This window comes from Saccopteryx leptura, chromosome 3, assembly GCF_036850995.1.
Source record: "Saccopteryx leptura isolate mSacLep1 chromosome 3, mSacLep1_pri_phased_curated, whole genome shotgun sequence".
Classification (NCBI taxonomy): domain Eukaryota; kingdom Metazoa; phylum Chordata; class Mammalia; order Chiroptera; family Emballonuridae; genus Saccopteryx; species Saccopteryx leptura.
Window position 1 is genome coordinate 73849051 of NC_089505.1, and position 24260 is coordinate 73873310.

The 24260-nt window shown below is 38.6% G+C and overlaps 1 pseudogene; it reads left to right on the plus strand.

Moving 5' to 3' along the window:
• The first annotated feature begins 20427 nt into the window (after positions 1 to 20427).
• Positions 20428 to 21442, plus strand: LOC136398213 (urotensin-2 receptor-like; annotated as a pseudogene).
• Positions 21443 to 24260: the final 2818 nt, after the last annotated feature.

Genomic DNA, 24260 nt, shown 5'->3' on the forward strand with positions numbered 1-24260 from the left:
GCTTGAAGTCCAAGGTCACTGGCTTCAGCAAGGGGTCACTCCCTCTGCTGGCATCCCCAAGTCAAGGCACATATGAGAAAGCAATCAATGAACAACTAAGGAGCCACAACAAAAAGCCCCGACACAAAATTGATGCTTCTCATTTCTCTCCCTTTCTGTCTGTTATCACTATCTGTACATCTCTCTGTCCCTCTCCAAAAAGAAAAAAAAAAATAGGCCAAAATAATGTAAAGCATTTTCTCCAATCATAATGGTATGAAACTAGGTAAAATTTAGAAAAAGAAATCTGGCAGGGACACAGACACAGAAGTAAACAGCATTCTACTAAAATAATGTGTAAATTAACAAAGAAATCAAAATCACAAATTTCTTGAGAAAATATAAAAAGAAACCATAATCTATGCCACGGGAAAGCATTTCTGATAATTTTTCTATGGTAATTAAATATTCTGAGAATCTGTTGAGACATGAGTGGATTTAATTGAATCACTCCCTACTTTTGGCAGAATGGTACTTTTATGCTCCCTTTGCAGAGTTTATGTCAATCTCCTTTTATGAAAATTCCCTATCATACACTTAATATATAATTTTCTTCATAAAGTTTCAGAAACCATTTTGTCAATTTAGAATGTGGAACTATTTTATCTAGGCAGGTATTTTCAATAAACATTTCTTTGTTTCATACAGTTCACTACTGCAATATTTAATGTACAGTATTTTAAAATTTGTTAATGCACATCTCTTCATACACATTTTTTTATTTTGAACAGTTATTCTCTGAGGATGTAAGAAACCATATTCACACTTGGCAGTCATAGTCCATAGTAACTAAATCCTCATTTTTCCTCCAGCTTCAACTAAGGCCACTTGCATTACAATACAGCACACAGAAAGCTCTACCCTGAGCTTCTTGGAGTAACATCCCACATGGATTCCGTTCAAGGCACTGCCCTCTCTATGGGATGGCCAGTAAATATTGACAAAGTTGCTATCTCTCATGAAAGACTACACACTCAAAAACATTTCCAGTGTCTCTACATTATTTCAGGACTGTTTATTGTTCACAAGACTCTGAACTACTCTACTGCAACCATCATTAAAAAATAATCATGTGAGTACTTACATAATAAGTACTATTATGTATTAAAACAAACATTATTTACTATTTATTGTAGCAGCAGAATCTCTGTTATTCAAAACTCTATGTGCAATGAGACTGAATGTAATTATACTCACGATTCCTTGCAGAATCAGGAATAGATGACAAAAGAGAGTGAAAGGTAGACAGTTTATATTCTTTTGATGAGATGCAGGAATGCAGAAACTGCTTACATCTTCTAGTGCACACAAAGGTAAACTGACTACAGGGTCATTATGACTCAAGAGGACAAAGGAGCTGGCAGTTGAGAAGCATGCATTGATTAAGACAGAAGTGTTCATCAGCCACCTAGTGGTCTTACCAAAAATAGAAATATAAATGTGAATAATGGAGGAGAAGGCATAAAAATATACAAAAACGGTCACTAGAACAAGGATGTTTTGGATAGCTCTAATCTCACGAGACGATCTGGGAGACACGTCGGTCACATGAAGGTGTTGGACCTGCTGGTTATGCCTGTACAGAATAAGAACCATGGTTTTCCTGGCCCAAGTCAGAGTCCTGAACACAAAATATCATGAGAAGATATGACTACTTTATATGGATCATATATATTATTAGAGTAAACTTTAATGGAGCATATCCAAAGATGTTTGAGATGATTTTGGTGTTCCATTTGTCAGTCACATACTCAGGAACTTTAATATTTAGCATTATATTCAGGATCCAGCAGAGGATATTTGAGATGTTTGTGTATTTGGCAGCATTTGCTTTAAGCTCTGCCCACCGAGAGTTCCAACAACTGATGTAATTGCATGGAAGACACTCAAGAAGCAGATGGTAGCCATGCACACACTTCTGGCTACTCTCTGAATGCAAAAGACAAGTTTGCATCCAAAATCACTGAGAAAATATTGCAGACCCAATGCTGCTATTGTCTCCAGAACTCCCCTTGAGAGAATGATTTCAGAATTGCTTAATCAGGTGAATGACAATTAAATCTGCAGGCTTGGGGAAATAAGGGGGTGGGGGAAGGTATATTCGGTGGGACACTTGAATCTATGTAAACACAAATTAAAATCATAAATAAAAAAATCTGCTGGCTTTGTCCTGTATCCACTGAGGTAAAGGGACATATCATGACAGAAGAGTAAGAAATTCTCCAGGATTCCGATAAGCATCTGAAATAGGAAGATCATTGCAAATTTAAAATTCAGGGAGGTCACTCCCTTATATCCCAGTGCTCAGTGTTTACATTCATAAGAGCACAATTCTGCATAAAAACATGATTGGAGGCTAACCATGGAAAATAAATTCAAAAATCATCATTTACAATTACTTTTTCCTAAATATTTTAAAATATACATATTTTTTAAATTTCAAAGCTGAATGTTTAATGTAATGCTTATTTAGTCAGTAGAATTTAAAAGTTTTTTATTTATTGATTTGAGAGAGAGAGAGAGAAACACCAATCTGTTGTTCTACCCATTCATGTATTCATGGGTTGATTCCTGTTTGTGCCCTGAGTGGATATACAGTGTCTGTAAAGTCATGGTGCACTTTTGACCGGTCACAGGAAAGCAACAAAAGATGATAGAAATGTGAAACCTGCACCAAATAAAAGGAAAACCCTTCCAGTTTCTGTAGGATGATGTGGCAGCATGTGCGCATGCGCAGATGATGATGTAACACCGCGTATACAGCAGAGCAGCCCACGGCCATGCCAGTCAAGATGTGGACGGTACAAAGGAAAGTTCAGTGTGTTCTGTGGCTCGCTAAATTTGAATCCATGACCAAAGTGCAACCTGAATATTGGCACATTTATAACGAAGCGCCACCACATAGGAATAACATTACTCGGTGGGATAAGCAGTTGAAGGAAACTGGCAGTTTGGTGGAGAATCCCTGTTCTGGTAGGCCATCAGTCAGTGATGAGTCTGTAGAGGCTATACGGGATAGCAACGTAAGGAGCCCTTAAAACTCTGTGCATGATGCTACATTGAACTGCACTGAATAGGTATAGAACTAGGAGAGTTTTCCTTTTATTTCATGCAGATTACACATTTCTATCGTCTTTTGTTGCTTTCCTGTGAACAGTCAAAAGTGCACCATGACACTACGGACACACCGTAGAACCTGCAACTACGCAGAATCTATATCTTGATGATGCCCTAACCAACTAAGCTTCTTGGCCAGGAGATAGTCACTATTATTATCATGTTATCTATTTTAAAGTACTTAATATTTACAGGAGTGTGAGATAGAATCTAATAATATTTTCATTTTTTAGACAAGAAGAATTTGACTAAAAGGAGCTTATACTACTCATTCAAATATTGCTACAGTCACGGTTTGAACATGGGGAGCTTGGTTGCAATAACATTAGTGTTTACCATTGTGTTGTACTGTCCTAGGAAAGTGGTTGTGTATTTTTAAAAATCCAGATGTTTGCATACATAGTTATATTTGAGACCTATTTGATGTTTGATTATGCCCATTTTTCTTTTCAATTAAAGTATTTATTTTTTTGACCAGTATAGTTTTAAATAAATAATCTTAATGAAGTATTGATGCATCTAATATCTTTATGAATATATTAGATTTATTGATATGGATTCATGTCAATATAACCAGAGAAACAATCATAAGGTTCCACTACAGAAATCATAATATTTGACTTTCAGCTAAATTTTGGTAATTGTAAATTTACAAAGAAAAAAACATCTAGAACCAGTTATTTCTAATTAGAGAGCATACAATTATCTGGTCTTTATTTTGAAAGATGGTTGAAACTAATATGTGATCTGAGAAATAGTAAACAAAAAACAAGTATGCATTTCAGTGTTTCAAGGCATAATATCTTGGGTATCAAGTCAGTTTTGAGGAAAAAAACCACAAAGACAAGGCTAAATATAACCTCAGGATACTGACAACCTAACAAAAGATCAGAAGGTACACTTGAGCCTAAAAAATGCTGAAGCTCTTAATTACTTTACTGTCCATACTCCTCACAAGCGAAGTTGCCTTTTTTTTTTTAAGTCTCAGTTGCAGAGCTCACACATATAAAAACTTTTTAATGTTCATCAGTGAATTGTAAATACATTCAGGAGACATAATTACTAAATCTATTAACTGTATTAAACCTCAATAATAACAAAATAATTATAATTCAGTAAAAGACAGTCACATTTATTTTCATTGAGATTAAAATATTACAATTAGGCCATCAAATGTATTAATACACGCATAGAACTGTAACGAGATAACTTTACTAATCATGTAAAATTCTCTGTGCCTTTGTAAAGCTGATTGAACAGCACATTAATTTCTGAATTACAATTATACTGCTCAGAAATCAGAGTTTGTTATTACTTAGGAAAACTTCCAATAACTGGTTAAGACAGAAATATTAAAAATTATTAGAAGTAGTTAGAGATGGATGCAGGGTCTCAGACCTCATGTCAGCCCATGCCTCAGGAATTATGGCTCTTTCTTGGGTAGCTCTGAAACTAAACCAATTTTGACCTGCAGAAAAATCTCCTTTTCACATGAGGATGAACCCAGATGCTGATCAACGTTAGGTTAAAATTTATGAACAGTAATGTAGTCTTTTAAATAAACTCAAATAGCTACTATAAACAGTAAATATAAATGGCTCTTTGTACACATCTTTGTTCCTGTGATACACAACATAAACTGCATTTTTACATAATTTGACTTGTAATTTCTCAGCAGTATGTAAGGTCTGGTATAAATTTTAGAAAATCTGAGACAGAGCTGTTCCAAATATAGATTGTGTGTCTGGGTGTGCATGTGTGAAAGAGAAAGAGAGAAAGAGAAAGACAGACAGAAAGGGAGAGAGATGAGAAGCATCAATTCTTTGTTTTATCACGTTTGTTGTTCATTGATTGATTTCTAATATGTGCTTTGGCAGGATTGGGAGTGAGGAGTCTACAGCAAAGCAATTGACCCCTTGCTCAAGCCAGCAATCCTTGGTCTTCGAGCCCGCGACCATGAGGTCATGTCTATAATCCCACCCTCAAGCCTGATGAGCCCATGCTCATGCCAGCTACCTTGTGGATTCAAATCTGGTTCCTGTGTTCCAGTCCAGTGCTCTATCCACTGCACCACCACCTGGTCAGGCTCAAGTATGGGTCATTTTTGAGAATGAGTTGAAAAATTAACTGTTCATTATTACACTTCTGCTGGAATCTGCAAGCCAACAGGGTTCTTGCGGTTTAAATTTTTGGGGAACAGTGGTGTGGGAGACTGGCAGTAAGCTGACGTTGGCCGAAGCCTCACTTGCTTAAGTCGCTAAAGACTATGTTTTTCTCCACACTTCCATGTTACCTATGACGCTGGATCGTTTTTACTCATCCTATCTGTGTCCCTCATAGAGATTGGAGGCATATTTCTTTTTATGCTTTGTTTTGAGAAGTTAAGATGTTATGCAGGGTGGAGGGTTTTATGCACTTGGGAAAATCCTTGGGTTGTCTTGGAAATGTGACTTTGTATCAGAGATCTCTTTGACTTGCTGATGATTTTTCTCTGCCCTGTAAATAAAGTGGTATGGGGGTGGAGAGTCGTACCCTTGCAAGGTAAAGGCATTGCAGAGGCCTTCCGATATCATTCTTTCTCTCTCTGAGTTTATTTTTTTATTCTTTAGCATTCTCACTCAGGACCTGAACAATTACTAGCCGCGCTGCTCCACGACAGATGGCACCTGAACAGGGACCTGAGGAATACTAAACTAATGGCAGATGATGGATCTCCCCAGGGTGCACACTGATTAAAGTTTCAGAGAAAGTATAATCAGAAAAAATAAATTATGGGACAATTAGGGTAAAAAGGAAGGGACCTTTTTTTTTTGTACAAATGTTTTTATTTGAGGAGGAGCTTTTGTATAAAAATATCAGGGTGAGCTAAAAATGGAGAGATGTAAATATAAGACATTAGAGTCTGAGGATGACTCGGGAGATAATGAGGGTGTCATGGCCACGGCCAACTTAATGTTTGCACCTCCGCTGCCCTCTGCTCCTTCTTATGCTCAACTTTCTGCTCATTCTGACCTTCATCATGATGCTCTCAGAGTCTTTGTCTCAGAACCTTGGAGGTCCTCACTCCAACCAACTTTTACATACGGCTTGAGATACAGGGGATTACATCAGAATATGTGATGATATTGGGCCATCATATATAAAAGGTCTGGCTATTGCCGCAGTACCCCAGGGGAGGACTCCAGGACAATACTTTGATAAACGGCAGAACAAAAGAAGGAAGGGAGGCCAGGGAGTAGTTCTGCCAGAAGATCTTGTTTTCAATGTGGAGATCTTGGATATTTTGCTAGAAATAGCCCTACTGTCTTCAGATATCAGTCTCAGCCTTCCCCTAAGGGGTAGCCAGTTCCTAAATATCCTGACCTCTGCACAGGATGCAAGAGAGGAAAATATTGGGTGAATGAATGTAAATCTAAGCATACAGCTGAAGGGATTCAGGGAAATCAAGGTGATTCAGGGAAATGGACAACGGGGCAGTCCCTAGCCCAATCAAACAGTAGGGGCTATGTCAGAGTTTCCTCAGCAAATTCTGATTCCAGCAGGCCAAACATTGCTCAATCATCCTGAGCAATGACAGGCTGGCTGCTCCTAGTTCTCTCTGGCAGCTTAGTCTGCCACTCAGCTAAAATGGAGGTAGAGGAGAAGTCTTGGTATGGTCAACCTGAGCCACCAATTACAACAATTATGGAATTTGAGAATGGATAGGAGACTCAGGTATTAGGAAAGCTACAGCTTTTCCTGTTATTGTCTAATTTTCTTTAATGTTTAAGTTACAATCCTCTGAACTATCATTTTGTTTCTTTCCTATACATTGCCTGGAAATTTAGGCATGGGACCCCTGGCAGATCTGACTACTAAATTTCCCACTCAGCTGCCAAGAGTACCTTTTCTTCTGGAGATTTTGTTTACTTCCATCACCACTCCCTCTGATAGAAGATGCCCTGACTGAGATCAGGCAGGCATCTTTCTGGTATGGTTATGCTCCTAAATCACAGGATTCTCCCTGGTTTGTCTGATTCTAGTTTCTGTGTAGTTTTTGTCTGATGTTTTCCAAAATGTGTCTGCTTTTAAGGCCAGAATTAAGTTCTTGGATGCAAACATTTAAAATGCCAGCTCTTATGTTGAGAAAATAATTGTTTCATCTTTACATTTTTGGTTAAAAATTGGAACATGTAAGAATCGCTCATTTAAATTTAAATAGAATGGAACTTAGCTTCTAAAGACTTGTTAATTTATTTTGTGTTTTGTGGAGTATGTTTTGAATTGTCTTCAAAGTTGAGAGCCAAATAGCAACTTGGGTATTAGGATTAATCAGGTTTACATGTTATACTTGTATTTCTGTACTGTAAGTTGTCTTGTTTCTGTGTAAAACTGTACTCAGCTTTGTGAAAGAAAGGAATCGAGAAAAATTAAGCAGGGCCCTGATAAATCGTTTCAAGAATTTTTCGGGACCTGCTTCAGGCAGTTGGAATAGTATAAAAGTGCTAATTCTGCTAGTCAGGCCACATCCTGCAAAAGGGGCCCTGAGAAAATCAGGAATTCGGCTCCTCTGATGCCCTAAAATGGAGTTAAGTATACAAAGGAATAAATTCAAAGGACTCTTAGATACAGGAGCTGATATACCTATTAGTGCTGAGCAACATCAGCTTTCTTCTAGGCTCATTTATGCAACAGTCACAGAGCTGTTAGGCTGAGGGCAAAGAAAATTTCCTTAACAAAGCTCTAAGTTTTTTTTTTTTTTTTTTTTTTTTCTTTTTTCATTTTTCTGAAGCTTGGAAACAGGGAGAGACAGTCAGACAGACTCCCGCATGCGCCCGACCGGGATCCACCTGGCACGCCCACCAGGGGCGACGCTCTGCCCACCAGGGGGCGATGCTCTGCCCATCCTGGGCGTCGCCATGTTGCAACCAGAGCCACTCTAGCGCCTGAGGCATAGGCCACAGAGACATCCCCAGCACCCGGGCCATCTTTGCTCCAATGGAGCCTTGGCTGCGGGAGGGGAAGAGAGAGACAGAGAGGAAAGTGCGGCGGAGGGGTGGAGAAGCAAATGGGCGCTTCTCCTGTGTGCCCTGGCTGGGAATCGAACCCGGGTCCTCCGCACGCTAGGCTGACGCTCTACCGCTGAGCCAACCGGCCAGGGCGAAACTCTAAGTTTTTTACAAGAAGAAGAGAGAGAAGGTCATTATAAAATTTTCAGCCTTATGTGCAATCTAGATTGTCTTTTAATCACTGGGATATAAATGTTTTTAAAAATATGGGAGACTTAGTTGTAAAAGCATTTGTTACATTTTGCCAGACTTTTGGAATTGACCTGAAGACAGGTATTCCTTATAATCCTCAGGGTCAAGGCATTGTAGAGCATGCCCATCAAATGCTTAAAGGTCAATTAGAAAAAATTTTAAAAGAGAGTCATTACCTGGACCTCATGCAAATTTTCTGTATCACACTCTTTTTACTTAAAAAATTTTTGATTACTGATCTACATGGCCATTCAGTGGCCAAGAGACTCTAGAATCCAATGAGGATAGTCTTCCCCGAAGTGCAAAGGAAGGACCCGTGCACAGGAATCTAGGATGGACCAGACCCTGTTCTTCTATGGGGCCAAGGATGTGTTTTTTCTAGGTCTGCTGAGGCTCCTCAGTGGGTTCCTGAATGTTTGGTAGGACACCATGAGCCAGGAGGAGAGACTCACCATACAAGAGCAACTGCCTAAAACTTTTTTTATTCTGCTCTCATCCCTTTCTCATGAGCCTGTGCCACATATAAAATCTTCTTAGCACTCTCCAAACCTCCTCCTCCTGCAAATTTTTACCCCCTTCACTCAATGCAGGTGATCAAGCTGTCCCCCCATGTCTTTTAAAGTCTATAAAAACCGAGAGTAACAGAAGGCAGACAGAGCACAAAAAGATCAGGCAATATACCAACCCTTGACAGATGCCCTTAAAGGCTCCCATGCCCCTAAGTGGCCTCATAAGATTCCATCAGAGACCTGCTTCAAGGGTGAAAATGAAGATCATTGGGCTAAAACCTGTATGGATTCTTTGCCTCTGCCAGGGCTCTGCCCACGCTGTGGGAACAAGGGACACTGGAGGGTAGGCTGACCCCTCACTCCTCAAAAAGAGGGCTCATTCTCTACAGCCCTAGTTCAGCTACCTGTAACCTAACCTTGCCCAGCAGTAGATAGAGCATCAGACTGGGATGCGGAGGACCCAAGGCTGCTGGCTTGAGCAAGGTGTCACTTGGTCTGCTGTAGTCCCCGGACAAGGCATATATGAGAAATCAATCAATGGAAAACTAAGGAACCGCAATAAAGAATTGATGTTTCTCATCTCTCTCCATTATTGTCTGTCTGTCCCTCTATGTGACTCTCTGTTTCTGCCATAAAAAAAGAAAAAAAGAAAAACAAATAAAAGGGGGGACCTGACCAGGTGGTGGCTCATTGAATAGGGCATAAAAAATTAATCCAGAAGAAAAATCAAAGGAGATCCACAAGTAAGTCAGGACATAGATAAAAGAGTAATAATAAGTTTAAAAAAACATTCAGAGAGAAAAGCTCTACACCACATGGATTCATTAACTTGATAATTCTAGCAACACTTAAAAAAAATTAACACACCTAGCTGGGTTGTTTAGATCATCAACCCAAAGCACAAAGGTTGTCAGATCAATATCCTGTCAATATACATACAGGAACACATCAACATTCCTGTCTTACTCTCCTTCCTTTACTTTCTCATTAAATTAATATACTTTAAAAAATAGAGAAAGATAATGACACTAATTCTCCATGAACATGTGTTGTTGTGAGTCAGGGGCGCAGAGAGAGATCAGCAGATGAAATCATCATGGACTAGCAAAGGACCACCACTTGCTCAGGCAAATGGCCCCGAGTTTGCGCTGTGTCCTATTTTTATTCACAAGACTTCAAAAAGCTTGTTTACTGAGAAATTGGCATAACATCAAGCGTAACTTTTACTTAAAGATACATGGAGTACACCTGCATGATACCTTAATAACAATATAATATCAAAAGGCATTAATTGCTATTGCTTCTATGGTTCCCACAACATTCCTCTCTTTATCTCAATGGATAACATTGAAAGGTACAGAAATTTTATGAGAATGTTTTACTGAGAAAAAAACCCAGCAACTGCCTTCAGTCACATAGACCTGTTTCAGTGACCCACCTTCAAGTCACAAAACAATTCTCTTGGCAAAACATTCTTTTCTTGTTGGCTGTGTTCCCATCCAAGGCCATGCAATGGGTTATTGCACTACATTTCCCCCTTTTTGTTTATGCTGAATGTTATGAAGCACCACAGAAAACACAGCCTTCTGTCATTCATCCCTTATTTCTTTTGGTTTGATTCGTTGACAGACTACATATAAAAGAAAACATAGAATTAATACTATTATAAAAAGTCCCATAGTGAATCCTAAAAATCCTTAAATATATTCAATAGGATGTAATTGCAATAAATTATCCATTAATCCCTTCAATATAGGTTGACATGTTAGAATTTCTAATTTTCTTTGAAAAACTTCATAAATGTGTCTTTGCAATTTAATGATTTTCTTAGTTACATTATCATGATTTAACAAATGCTTTTTAACATTTTCCTAAGAAAAATAAGTACAATTTTAAGAAATAGGGGTAACACAAAAAGCAGTTCATTCTAATCACATCTTAGCTTAATTTGTCTTTGTAGGCTAATAATTTGATCTTTTAACATAATTATAGTCTGTTCTAAATTATTAACTTTATTATTTTTTATATTTATTTATTCATTTTTAGAGAGGAGAGAGAGAGGGAGAGACAGACAGAGAGAGAGAAGGGGGAGGAGCTGGAAGCATCAACTCCCATATGTGCCTTGACCAGGCAAGCCCAGGGTTTTTTTTTTTATTTTTTTATTTTTATTTTTTTAATTATTTTTATTTATTTATTCATTTTAGAGAAGAGAGACACAGAGAGAGAGAGAGAGAGAGAGAGAGAGAGAGAGAAGGGGGGAGGAGCAGGAAGCATCAATTCCCATATGTGCCTTGACCAGGCAAGCCCAGGGTTTCGAACCGGCGACCTCAGCACTTCCAGGTCGATGCTTTATCCACTGCACCACCACAGGTCAGGCCTAAATTATTAACTTTAGTATTAATGTTACTATTTATAGGTTATTGAGAAGTCCACAGTTGTTCAGAATCTTCAAGCCATTTTTGCACAAAGTCTACAGTCTATATTTTGATGTAATGCAACTCCAGATACAACAGCTGCTGTGGTTACAGCTAATAGTCCTATAATGATGGCGACCAGTTTCTTAGTTCATTTCAAGGACTTAATAAGATGTTGTAACAGCATCATGGAAGGGGAACCCTGCTACAACCAATGCATCTGTACTGGAATCTAGACTCCTGTTCAGGTTCTGAAAATGTAAAGACTTTGACTATTTTTATTATAAAGAATAGAATAATTAATACATGTATAAAAAGTACACTTAATTCAAGTTATTGAATAATTTTCAGCTATCTATCTTATTTGGTTTCACCTATAATAAACATCTAAAGCAATCTAACACAAGCAGATATAAATTGTGTTTCATTTTTTTTTAAAGATTAACATAATATGATTAGAAAGATAATTTCTCCAGATTTTTACTTTCTATACTGACATGTTTAAGTGCCATGGCTACTTTCCACAAATGATATTGTATAGGACCAAATTTTATATGAGGAGCTCGAGGTGACATCCTTCCTCTATGCCATATGATAGTATGATTACCTTGACCACCAGCTGTAATTAAATCATTGTTCTTATGTCACCTTAAATCAGCAACCGGTCCTTTAACTTGGGTGGAGTTATGAGGGCTTTAATCTACGACGTTTTATGTACAGATGTATTACTTTTAAATCTATATCCTTGTAACAAATGTGGTATTTGGTTTTTTTTTATCTCCTTTACTGTTACCTTTGACAATAGAGAGCCAAGCTTGATCTTTTATTTTTAAACAATGTGGCTCATGTCCTATACATATAGGTAATTCCTCAACTCCTGTTGTGTAATTTTCTAATTTTATGCCTTATTCCAAAGGTGCTAAGGGACCTCTATCATTAAAAGGTCCTAGAAGCCAATTAGAGTCATTAACAAAAATAGGAAAGGCACTATTTTCCTAATGAATAGCTCTACTTAATGGAGGATTAGGGACATATGCCTAATAACTAAAATTTTCAGCTCTACTTATCAGAATTGTTACCAAAGCAATCATTGCTAAAAACAGGTTAGTAGCATTTTCTTCTTTTTAGGTAGTTTGCAGCATTTTCTTTTTACCATTAAAGGTCAGCTTTTTAAGGTGAACCTAACTTGGTATTTTAGCCTTTTCAATACCAAGCAGCAGCACCTTTAAGATTCTTCTTTTGAAATTCATTTCTTCCATCACAGCAATGGGCAGATATGGAAAGAATCTATTGTTCTTATTCACGTTGTTAAATTCTGTGAGCAGGACTCCAAAGGACTTCACCAGATTCTGCAATGACACAAGCAAACCCTCTTCCCCAATGTTGTACTACACTAGGTACCTATTGATCCAACTCACTTTTATAATGTATAGGTTGATTAATCTTAGAACTGTTATTTTTTGTCTAATGTCTGTCTGCAGCAAATTATTTTCTCCTGTTTTTAAGAAATTTAAAGTAAATAAAGTTTTGTGTAACATAATTTTAGGAGATAATCTCCTTTCTTCTCCCCCCTTTTAAGTAACATATTTTTCAGAGTGCAATTACTGCATTCAATAATTGCTTGTTCTTGTGGATTATATGGAATTCTAGTAGTATGTTTAATATTCTAAAATGCTAAGAATTGTTGAAATTTAGTAGATGTATACGCAGGATTATTGTCAGTTTTAATTGCTTTAGGAATGCCTATAACATTAAAAGTTTTAGTAAGATGTTGAATGACACAATTAGCCTTTTCTAGAGGCAAAAGTGTGGCCTATTGAAAGGAAGAATAAATATTAATAAAACTGTACATAAGATAGTTTCTTAAGAGAAGAAATATGAGCAATATCTATTTGTTACAGGTTATTACTGTGTTGTCCTCTAGGATTCATTCCTCTTGGTGATAAAGGAGTATTTATAATACTATACTGAGGACAGTTTCTGAAAATATTCCAAGCTTCTTGCCAGGTTATTTTAAATTTTTGCATAAAATCTTTTTTATTTGTATGAATCTTTGTATAAAACTTAGTAGCTATTTTTATTGATCTAATGAGTAATTGACTAACTTCATTATCTGTAGTAGACATAGGTCCTGGAAAAGCTGTATGAGAATGAATGTGAGTTATATAGACAGGTGAATTTCATTTTTATAATAAAAGTTGTAATTTTTGAGACAATTTGTACAATCTAGAACTATCATTTGAAATATAAACAGTTTTTATAAGTCTATCTCTATTTTCTACATATTGTGAATCAGTAACAATGTTAATAGAACAGGATGTTTGAATTTTGTCTTCAGCTATAGTTAAATTATACTGATTTAAGGTTTCAGAAGCATTTTTAAGGATGACTGAAAGTTCAGTATTATTTTTACAAGCTATTAATATGTCATTTATATAATGGATTATTAAAGGTTGAGGATATTTCTGACGAATCTTTTTAAAGGTTGATTTACATAATGTTGATACAGTGTCAGGCTACTCAACATTGCTTATAGAAGTATTATAAACTTAGTAGGAATAGTTAGTTCTACTTATTTTATAGACACAACAGCTAGTATTGCTAGAAATAGAGTCAAAGATGTTTTTTGAAGTCTTAATTAAAACATTTTTTGCCTTGTGGGTAAGTTTACTTAATTATCAAATTTCCATTTCTTCTATTTCTAATTTATGCCAAGGCTTCAATTTTCTGGAAGGTATTTAGTGGTCTCCTGTATCTCTGGAGATAAGAGCAAATTCTCACCCCTACATTTTGTCTACATTGTTGTTGTAAATTAGTAAACTGTCTATTTAAAAAGTTCATTTTGTGTAATATTAATAAGAGGGTTAGCATTAGCATTTTGATTAGTTTGAATAATGTCATAAATTGTAACTCTTTCACTTTTGAAAGAACAATTTGAGCTACCATTTCTAAATTTGTTGAAATAAAACATTCAGAGTCCATAAAAGAGGATAGCAGTTTCTGCATATAAAGACAGTTTTATACTGGGAGGAAGTCATTTGTAACTTTTTAAGAGCTTTGACAGAAATTTGGTCATAGTGAGTATAAAAAATTCCTTATCAGAAAGTTCAGACTGTAATTTAAAAAGTTGCTCTTTTAATTATTTATAAATTTTTTTTTTTTTTTAATTAGAGACCAAATGACCTTTGTTATTTTCCTATTGTAAAAGAAATCTTAGAGCTTTGTTAGGGACTTTCCTAAGCTATGCAGCTTAGTGAATACTGTCTAAGTGGGCTAAAAAGAAAACTAATGTTGCTTAGTAATAAGAGATGTATTAGCTTCTATATCTAAAAGTCTTTTGTATTGTTAAGTCTATTATAGGGCATTAGAGGAACTAAATTCCTGCTTTCCTCAGTGCCTCCTTCTTCAGGATGTTGCCTTACATGCAGCCAACTGTCTGAAGCAGCTTGAGATAAATTCTTAAAATGACTTAATTTTACTTAATTCCTTAGTGTTACAAATATGAACATATTTTACACACAACAAGACAATTTTCAACACAGAAACACAAGTATAACATATAACTTTAATTAATCCTAATACTTGAATTCTTATTTGATTTCAAACTTTGAATATACCTTACAATGTATTAACAAAATTAGACAGTCTTAAGGATCTATATTCTATTCAATTTAAATTTAAATGAGCGCTCCTTATAATTTCTAATTTTAAAGCAAAAAATATATGGATGAAACTATTTTTTTCAATATGAAGGCCGGCATTTTTAATCTTTGTATGTAAACAATTCAGTCCTTAAAAATCACATTTTAGACAACATCAAACAAAAACTAAAGAGAAATTAAAATCAGACAAACCAGACCAGAGAAACCAAAAATAAACCTGGGATTTCAGAGCACAGTCAGACTAGAAAGATGCCTGCCTGATTTTAATCAGGGCATTTTCTGACAAGGGACTGATGATGAATGAGACTAAACAAAATTTCCCCAAGAAAATTCACTTGGTAGCTGCTGGAATATTTTCTATAGTCAGATCCAACACATGTCCCCCGCCTCAGTTTCCAGGCAAAGAATAAGAAAGAAACAAAATGATAGCTCAGAGGACTGACTGTAGCTAAAACACCAAAGAAAATCAATATTTATTTATTTTATTATTACACAGACTAGAGAATTGTAAGGACTTCATGATTCTTCTATATGTCCTAATTCTAACTGAATTTGTACCAACTGATGTAAAGCTGCAAGCTTTTCTTCCTTGTCTCCAACTCCAGTGATTTGCATCCAGGCTTTAAAACAAGCGATCTAATCTGAGCTATAACAGCATCCGTATAACCAGTTTGTTGTCACACAGCTGCATTAGCATCAACGCCGATGAGCATTTCAAAAGTAGCTCCCGGGGAATTATTTCTGGCGTTCATGCAAAATATTAGAAGAGCCTCCTCTCTCCACCAAGACTGGAATTGTACATATTGTCCTGGTTCCAAAACCATATAGCAAGTAAATCCTAATCCAAAGGAATCATTAAATGATCATTACAGTAGGAAGAGATAAGATTTTGAACATATGAGGACTGAGGTCTACGTAGTAACAGATTGTTTGACTAGCTTTAAGAAAGTAAATTCAATTTGGTCAAATTGGATAATATGCCCTCCCCCAGGATCTGGAGAATTAAGAGAAAAAGGCTGTCAAATAATTGGAAAAATAGATGCAAAAAATTTACTAGAATTAGATTCTAAATCATCATGATGCACAAGCACCTGTTGCATTTCAGAGATTTCAGGGAATTAAAAAATCCTTCTTTTTCCAGTACTAATTTTTTTTTTTTTTTCATTTTTCTGAAGCTGGAAACAGGGAGAGAGAGTCAGACAGACTCCCGCATGCGCCCGACCGGGATCCACCCGGCACGCCCACCATGGGACGACGCTCTGCCCACCAGGGGGCGATGCTCTGCCCCTCTGGGGCATCGCCATGTTGCAACCAGAGCCACACTAGCGCCTGAGGCAGAGGCCACAGAGCCATCCCCAGCGCCCGGGCCATCTTTGCTCCAATGGAGCCTCGGCTGCAGGAGGGGAAGAGAGAGACAGAGAGGAAAGCGCGGCGGAGGGATGGAGAAGCAAATGGGCGCTTCTCCTGTGTGCCCTGGCCGGGAATCGAACCCGGGTCCTCTGCACGCTAGGCCAACGCTCTACCGCTGAGCCAACCGGCCAGGGCCTACTAATTAATTTTTTACCTTGAATTGGAGGAGCCATAAGCTCACATATATCTTGCTTTTGAACAGGATAAGCTGTATACTAATTACCAAACTCTTGGTGTTCCAGTGTAAGTTGTAATTCATTTAATAAGTGTTTTAGACAGGCAACATCATCCATAGGGGCTCCCTCATTTTTTAAGAAAGAGGGAAGAAAGCCTGTGGATGGCTGAATTTCATTAACATTATCAGTAAGTTCAGAAGCAGAGACAGTATTGTCCAAATCATCATTCTGTTCATTCTGTGCTGAATCAAATTCTTCAAGCTCATTAAAAATAACCTCACTCAAGTCTTTAATAGAATCTCCATCTGATTGTGAAGGGCCAAAGGCTGTAGCAATAAGATTATAAGCAGCCCACATTTCAGCATCAAGTGGATCTCTGTGCTGATGAGCATGGTGTAAAGATTTTCCTACTTGTTGCCAAGCATTCAAATTCAATAGATTACGATGCTCAGGAGTATATCAATAACAATGTTTCTGAATGGCATTTAAAAGATGTAGCAAAACTTTGTCTTTTATCTGAATCCCAGACCCTTTTAAAAGGGATTTTAAAACTTGTACATAATTGTCCAATAATGAATGGGAATTTCCCATGACTTTGTAGTTTTCCTGAAAGTTTTAAATACACAGTGCGTCCAACTTACCCTTTCGGGGTTCCGCCTGTTACTAATCTCTTCTTAAGGCCCCACATTGGGCGCCAAATGTTGTGAGTTCGGGTGCAGAGAGAGAGATCAGCAGATGAAATCATCAAGGACTAGCAAAGGAACACCGCTTGCTCAGGCAAATGGCCCCGAGTTTGCGCTGTGTCCTATTTTTATTCACAAGACTTCAAAAAGCTTGTTTACTGAGAAATTGGCATAACATCAAGTGTAACTTTTACTTAAAGATACATTGAGTACACCTGAATGGTAGCTTAATAACAATATAATATCAAGAGGCATTAATTGCTATTGCTTTTATGGTTTCCACAACATTCCTCTCTTTATCTCAAGGGATAACCTTGGAAGGAACAGAAATCTTATAAAAATGTTTTACTGAGAAAAAAGCCCAGCAACTGCCTTCAGTCACATAGACCTGTTTCAGTGACCCACCTTCAAGTCACAAAACAATTCTCTTGGCAAAACATTCTTTTCTTGTTGGCTGTGTTCCCATCCAAGGCCATGCAATGGGTTATTCCACTACATGTCCCTCTCTATTTCTCTGTCCCCCCCCCCCAAAAAAAAAAAGAGAAAAGAAAAAAGAATAAAAAATTATGCCCTGGAGGATTGACTCATTGGATAGTGACTCACTGGTCCCTGTGCATCAAGGTTGCAGGTATAATCCCTAGTTAGGCACTCATGTGATAAAATCAGTAAGTATGTTACTGAATAGAACAACTAAATGAATTACTGAATTGATGCTTCACTCTCTCTCGTTGAGTCCCTCAAATCAATGGAAATTTTTCTTTTTGTTCGTTTTAAACTTTTTTTGAGAGAGAGAATGGAAAGTACCAGTAGCAAGAAGCATCAACTAGGAGCAGTAGCTTCTCAGATGTACCTTCACTGGGCAACCCCGGGTTTCAAACCAGATACCTCAGCTTCCAGCTCAATGCTTTATGCATAGCACCACCACAGGGAAGGCTAATTTTTTTTTAAGAATTGAAATAGTTAGGAAACAGCCTACAAAACACAATGACAACCTGTTCTCTGAATCAAGTTGACACAACATCAGGTCTATGTATATTTTACTGCATAAATGGTCATCACATTGTGCTCACACACACATTACTATTCTTCATCCACTTGATTTTTTTTTCTTTTTTGAAAGAGACACAGACAGGGACAGACAGAAAAGAAGGAACATAGATGAGAAGTATCAATTCTTCAATGCAGCACCTTTGTTGTTCATTGGTTCTTTTCTCATATGTACAAATGTACCTTGATTGGAGGGGCCTCTAGCTGAGGAAGTGACCCTTACTCAAGCCAGTGACCTTGGGCTCAGACCAGTGAGCCTGTGCTCAATCCATCACCCTTGGAGATTCAAACCATGGTCCTCTGTGTTCAAAGCCAACACTTGATCCCCTGTGTCACCACGTGGTGAAGTTCTTACATTCACCCCCAAAATTATTATGATAGTGTAAAAAAACCCAAAACTGTGGAATATACTTAAAATATCATTTTAACCATAAAAAATATAAAACTTATAAAATGGTAATGTTTTTATAAAAATTTTGCAACTGCATAGGCATGCATTTAAGCACATATATAACAATAAACTAATAAAGTGATATCAGAGGCAGTGTCCCTAAAAATATTTTTGGATAATATCATTTATTATCAGTTTTACTCTCATGTATCTCACCATCTGTGGGACAAGAAAAATGTATCAATTGTATTTCCATTGTGGTTATTACAAAACTCTGAATTACACTGGAGAAAGAGGGCTGACCAGTGAAGCTACTTAACCAGAGGTCAGCAGAGGAGAGAAATGGAGAAAAAAAAAATAGAGTGAAAAAGATTCAAAGAGCTGGAACTCTTAAAATTCACAAATACAGATAAATGGAATAATGGACCAGCTACATTCTGTGAGACAATACAGGATATAAGACAAAAACTAACAGCCAAGGCGGGCTGTACACAACTAGTATACAAAAGTTGCAATGAGCTATCTAAAATACTAAGGAAAATGGTGCTATTTATCATAGCTTTGAAAAAAATAAAATACACAGGAATTAAAAACAGTCAACAAGATGAATGACATACCCACTGGAAACAAACCATTGCAAAAATAAATCTAAGATTTAAATTAACAGAAAGTCATCCCTTAAGCCTGATCGGGTGGTGCCACAGGGGACAGAGCATCGGACTGGGATGCTGAGGATGCAGAATGAAAGCCCAGAGGTTGCCACCTTGAGTGCGGGGTTGCAGGCTTGATCATGGGATTATAGACGTGACCCCATGGCCAATGGCTTGAAGCCAAAGGTCAGTGCTTGAGGAAGGGGTCACTCACTCTGCTGTCACGCCCCTGCACCCCCACCAAGGCACACGAGAAGGCAACCAATTAAAGAGTGCTGCAACAAAGAACTGATGCTTTCCATTTCTCTCCCTCCCTGTCTCTCTGTCTCTATCAGCCCCTCTCTCTGTAAAAATAAAGAAAAAACAGGCATCCCTTAATAATGGTTTGTAAATGAGTTACTATTGTTGAAACATGCATGTTACTCAAGCATTCTACACACAGGATAAAATCTATACCAAAATTCCCTGCCACAAACGGAAACAAAAACAAAACCCAGGGTAGAATTAGTGCAAAATCAAGCTAAAGGGACACAGGGGAGGGAAAAGCACTAAAAAAAGCAGAAGTGGACGATCTGGATTTTTTAGATGGAAATGCATATAATAAAGCTCTGTCATACCACATGATTTTTGACAAGAAAAACTTCATAGAGAGAGGCCAGTCTCTATAACAAATGGGTGTGTGGGGAGGGAAGGGGAAGTGGATATATCCATTCAAAAGAATGCAGCTGGAACCTTATTACCTGCACCGAACAGCAGCATCAGTGTGTCAGAGGATACAGTGTGCAGGGTGAAAAATGCAGCCTTCGAGAACTGGAAGTGGTAAAAACAACCTAAGGAATCCCGAATTGACAGATAGTGGGTTGATTTTGCAAATGGTTGATGTAATGAAACACCTTCTACCACAAATATTTGTCTGTGAACTATCAGCTCAATTCCAAATTATTTTGATTTTCAACTCAGTAATCACTCATGTAGCTTCAAATGTATTACAAAAGCAGAATTTCCCCTAATTGGTCCCTTTTCCAGAACTGATCAGGTATTTGTGCACATCAGTCCATGACCTCTATGTGCTTTTTTTCCCTCTTGGTCATGGGCGTGGTGAGTGTGGTGGGCAACGTGTACACACTGGTGGTCATGTGCCGCCTCCTGTGCACCTCAGCCTCCATGTACGTCTATGTTGTCAACCTTGTGCTGGCCGACCTGCTCTACCTGCTAAGCATCCCTTTCATTGTGACCACCTACATCACCAAGGAGTGGCACTTTGGAGACGTGGGCTGCCATGTCCTCTTTAGCCTGGACTTCCTGACCATGCATGCCAGCATCTTCACCCTGACCGTCATGAGCAGTGAGCACTATGCTGCAGTGCTGAGGCCGCTGGACACCACACAGTTCTCTAAGGGCTACCACAAGGTCCTCATGCTTGGCACGTGGCTGCTGTCACTGCTGCTGGCTCTGCCCATGATTCTGGCTATGCGGCTGGTACACAGGGAACATGAGAGCCTCTGCCTGCCAGCTTGGTGCCAGAGCACCCACCATGTCTACCTAATGCTCTTTGAGACCAGCATTTTGGGGCCTGGTGTGGTCACAGGGCTGCTCTACATGCACCTGGCCTGGGCCAACTGGCTGTCACAGCAAGCCTCCTTTCCACAGATGCATTGGCTGCCCAACCCCAGAGTGCTGTACCTCATTCTGGGCATTGCGCTGCTCTTCCGGGCATGATTCATGCCCTTCTGCATATGGCAGCTGCTGGTCCAGTACCTTGGTGCTCAGCCGCTCACACCCCACAGCTCACGTATTGCCAACTACCTGACCACTTGCCTCACCTACGGCAACAGCTGCAACAACCCCTTTCTGTACATCCTCCTCACCAAGAACTACTATGACTTTCCCCAGTGCTCACCCTGTGGCAGGAGCGCCAGTGGGCCCATTCGCACCCAGGACCTCTGGCAGTGCCCCCATCCACTCCCAGCATGCCTTTGCCCAGCTGCTGTCCTCCAGCAGACAGCAGGTCACTGAGCGCTTCAGCCTGTCCCAGGAGGCCCCTGGGAGGTCTGTCCCTGAGTGTCCCAGCCTCCAGGTGGGTGCTGGAGTGAGTTGGCCATAGCTGGAGACTTGCAGGGAGGCCCCATGGTAAAAGCCACTTCCTGAAGCCCCTCCGAACCCTCCACTGACTCTGCTGACAGCTCTCTTTCTTTCTCTTCCAGAAAGTTTCTTGCTATCCCATTTGTGGGGCAGCTGAGTTGCCATCCCCATTGCTCATTTCAGCTTTGTAAGCCCAGAACCTCCCCTCCCTTACTATCAAAACTCAGAAAATAAATAAAAGCTGAGTTAAGTAATTCTCCTTCCTTATGTACTTACAGGGTTGGCAGATTACTCAGCAGGCTGTCTAAAAGACTGTCCAAGAGCCACTTCCGACACTGCCAGGAGATCCAGTACTTCCCTTGCAGCCTGGGGACTCAGTCTGGGTAAAGAACTACACCACCCAAGGACTGACTCCCACGTGGATGGGTCCACACACTGTGATCCTAGACACTCCCATTGTTGCTAAGGTAGAAGGCATGCCTGCCTGGGTCCACCACAGCTGTTTGAAACCTGCAGTCCCAGCAGAGACACCCTCATGGACAGTGGAGACTGACCCCACCAACCCCTGTAAGTTGACCATGAGAATGACAGCATGCCCTGCTCCAGCCACAAACCGGAACCTGGCTGGTCTATGCACAGCTAATGGAAGAAGAAATTCACTGAGAACCTTCTTTTAATTAGACTTTGAGGAGGGACAGAAACTGGGGTAAAGGAAAGCCAGAACAAGTTGTCTTAAGGGTTGATCCATGTACTGCTATGAGTATACAGAAGGGAGATATAAGTTTCTTCGACAGAAGGGAAGCTACAAGGTAAATAGAAAATATGTATGTGCTTATACTTAACCTATAAATACTAGCTACTTAGAGGGAGGACACCTCCAAAAGAAAGTATACTTTAAAGAAAAATCACTTATTGCCAACTTAGTTGTCACTAAAGGTTAAGATTTTTTTAAATTAACAGTTCTGACTAGAAAGGAATTGTACAGTTTTAATAATAAAAGGTATAAGGTAAGGAATATTTTGAAAGACAAAAGAAAAAAGCATTTTGTTATAAAAGGCAGTTAATTTTATGTAAGTTGCAGGTTTGTACAGGTTGTAAGAAATTAATCAGTAGCATTTCTTTCTTCAATAGACTGTATTACTGTTAATGAAAATATCAAGTCTACCTGTTAAATATCTGTTGCATATTATAGCCTGATGTTTCCACTTAGAGGATCTGCAGATCACTAACACTAGCCTTCACTTTATGCTCCTGCCTACTCAACAGCCTCACACACCTCGTTAAAATGAGTCAAGGATTTGACTCAAGAAATAAAATCAGTGGGGAATGTGATAAGGTGCCAAAGAACTGTAAAAGTTAGTATTGGCAAGGCTATTTTGAAGAGAAAAAATCAGGCTTCTTCCCCCTTCCTTTCTGTGCAGAATGGAGGGAGAAGAATGTGGGAGCTTCCTGGCTTACAAGGACATCATACTATGTACTCAGATAAGAATCCCCCTTTTACTAAGAGGCTTAAAAGGCATTTTATAATTTAGGCCAAGTTTTCACAGAGATTTTGTAAACAGGATTTTTATACTTGTGTGTGATTTACACCAGCTCAAGATGGCCAATCGCATTCCTGCTTAGGAAGGATTATTTTATTGTAACTGGAGGTTTTTGAACTAGGTTTTGAATGGAAGGAGGAAGGAGACTTGGAGCCCCTCTCTTCCTTACATCTGTGAGACAGAACGTTAACAGCCAGCCAGGAATGTGGGAGAGGGAAGAGAGATTTGAGTAGCCCTTTCCTCACCCCTTTCTTTCTCCTTGATGGGCGATTTACAAATGCTTATCCTCTAACATCATGTAAACCCCCTCCCATCCTGAAATTGTGATTGATGTATGTACCTCTAGACAAAAGGATCACAAGACCACTCCCCCTTGCTTAAAAAACCTGCATACTGTAACATTTTATATGCTTTCTAATAATCATTCCTCTTGAAATCCTTTATATGTACAAAAATTTGTAAACTAAACAATTGGGGACTAGCTTATTGGGAAACCTAATAAGTTAGTTCCAACATTTTTGGAAGGGTATTTTCATTTGGCCTCTCTCCTCATCCTAAAATAACCATTTAGCTGTGGCAACAGGGATTAGGGGTAGACACTAGAAGGTTTGGGAATGTCTTTTGATGTGTAAAACTACATTTATTGCTACTGTGTTGATATGCAAAATGGCATTTTTTTGCTATTGTGTTACCTTGTAAATTTTAATATGTAGGAATATTTTTTCCTTTCAATAGAACCTATAGATGAATGTTGCAAACCTGTTAGTAATTAACTATTGGGTCATGCTTCCCCAACTTGTAAGTGATCATGTCTATATAACTAGCCTCAGAGCTATATTTGAGGCTACATGATTAGGGTTAGCCATGCCCCGTGTAAGTCATATATAGCCAACTTATTAATAAATCTTTCTAAAATTTCTTCTTTATCCTGCCTTGGTGTCTCTACTTAACCCATGGAAATAAGGTAAGCTACTTTATAACAGGTAGAGTAGCTTCAACAGTGAGGGGCTGCAGGAGGTAATATCTGCAGGCAATAGGGGCTGCAGCCCTGGGCATCTGCAAACATGTGATTTGTGCATATAGTGTGATCATATTAGCACATCCTGGTCTATGGCCTTGGTGTTGGGCAGATAAAATGTATTATGCACACTTTGTTAAAAATGGTGCTGCCCACGTGAGGCCGTCGCCCAGGTGATATTAATGTGTGTTGAGAATCCTTGTAGCCTGGGGCTTGGTTTTGGGATTAAGCCTTTCCCACCCTTTTTGATGTGGGGTGATACAATCCAATCATGCCTCAGA